Source organism: Nanorana parkeri, unplaced genomic scaffold, assembly GCF_000935625.1.
Source record: "Nanorana parkeri isolate BGI_ZX_2015 unplaced genomic scaffold, ASM93562v1 scaffold497, whole genome shotgun sequence".
Lineage (NCBI taxonomy): Eukaryota > Metazoa > Chordata > Amphibia > Anura > Dicroglossidae > Nanorana > Nanorana parkeri.
This window is the reverse complement of record NW_017306765.1, coordinates 649,747-651,718: the sequence shown is the minus strand read 5'-3', so window position 1 is coordinate 651,718 and position 1,972 is coordinate 649,747.

Sequence of the window (1,972 nt, the reverse complement as noted above, 5' to 3'; positions counted from 1 at the left end):
AGGCCAAGGAAAAGGAGAAAAAAAAACTTCTCAGCCTAGGCATTATAATATTAATAGAGTAGATTCACAGGTGCTCCATCTGGAGAGAAAAGGACGTCAATGGCCTGTCGAGGAGCACATCCTTGGGAACCAGCAGTGCGGTCTGGAGCCCTGACAGCCGCCCTGATGTTGTGTGATGATCTTGAGCCAACCGTTTGCCAGGGAGAAGGTCTAGGAGGCAGTGGGATGTCATCACCATCGGGGTGCCTTGACCAGGCAGATCTATCCGTTGTAGTTCCAGCAATTGCAGGAATCTGGGTAGGTCACTCTTGTTGCGTAGAATCACCGTCTTCCCATTTTTCTCGGCAGTCAGGCTAAAGGGATATCCCCATTTCCAAGTAATATTTGCGGACACAAGCGAGTCCAGCAGGGGACACAGGGATCTTCTCAGGGCCAGGGTGCGCCTGGAGAGATCAGGGTACAACTAAATTTTAGCCCCATCGAAGTCAATGTGAGAGCCTGTTTGTATGCACCTTCTACATGGGAGACAAACTGTTGGAGGTCAGCAACTCGAGAATAGCTCTCAGGTCCCAGTCTGCCTCCTGCACTGTCCGATATCCCCGATATCGGGGAGCCCTCCTCCTCAAACAACGAGGGGAGCGGGTTGGGGCGAGGCATACCTGGGGATGAGCCTACGTTGGTGCCACCACCAGGCACCATGTTGGATGCGGCTTTGTTGACTGCCCCTCATTCGTGGAGGAACAAATCCAGTGCCCCTTTCTGTAGTTTGGGTGTTTTCGTGAGGCGCGAGGAGGTCCGCTTTCTTCCCGTCATGGTAAGGGAGTAAGGCTGGGCGAGCGGAGATGTTGAATGGGTGCATATGCAATGGGTCGGAACGGAGCTTGTCATAGCGTTCAGGCCACGCCCCGCGCAAGCTGTTATCTTAAAATCACTGGAGAAATTGCCATTCTAGGAGTTTTTTAGTTTATCTAAACTCAAGACACTTGCTATGTATACGTGTAGAACAAATAATGCTGATTCAGGATGTATTTTGAATTTTGTTAAACTGAGCAATGATGTAACCTAATCTTTATCTTGATGTGTGGACCTTTAAAAGCTGTATGAACTAGAGTGGGGTTGGAACTGGCCTGACAGACCGAGGCCTTTCCCCACATGCGTGTGTGACATAAACCTTTTATCTGATTTGGATCTACTCCAAAGTAATGCACTTTGGAAATAAAAATAAATAAATGGGTTATACAATTATGGGTATGTCACTAGGGAAGTCAGAAATAGAGAAAGATTTGGGGGTCATAGATGTCCTTGAGCTGGAAAGAGTCCAGCGGAGGGCAACCAAACTAATTAGGGGCATGGAGGACCAGAGCTATGAGACGAGGCTACTAAATTTAAAAATGTTCACATTGGAGGTGAGGAGATTAAGGGGGGATATGATTTCCATGTACGAGATGTTCAATGGTGGCTTGGCCTCTGCTAAGAGCCGGCCATCAGGCATAGCAAACCGGCCCGAACACAATCAGGTTGATTGTGTTCGGGCCGGCCCGGCCCACCGGGCAAGTGCCCGGTTTGCCCTATGGCCAGTCCGGCCCTGGGTACAAGTACTCCTAAGAATGAGATCCTATAGGTTGGACTTGATGGACTAATGTCTTTATTCTACCTCAAATACTATGTAGCTATGTAACTACTCACAGACTATTGCTGCTTTGCTCTTAAAATTCCGTAATCACTAACATTAGTTAGTTACATTTATTCAGACTTGGAGAAAAGGTTAACAATTATGTTATACATTACTTTATGCAATGTAATTGCAATCGGGGATGGATAAAAGCCATCATTCTGTCTACATTATTCTACCCTAATCCTCAATTCAACCAATTGTTTGTACCTGCTTCTGCATGCAGCATATGTTATTTCAAGCTGGTTATGTGATATGTGTGCTGTGTTCTTCTCTGTTACCACCCCCCTCTACCTCTTC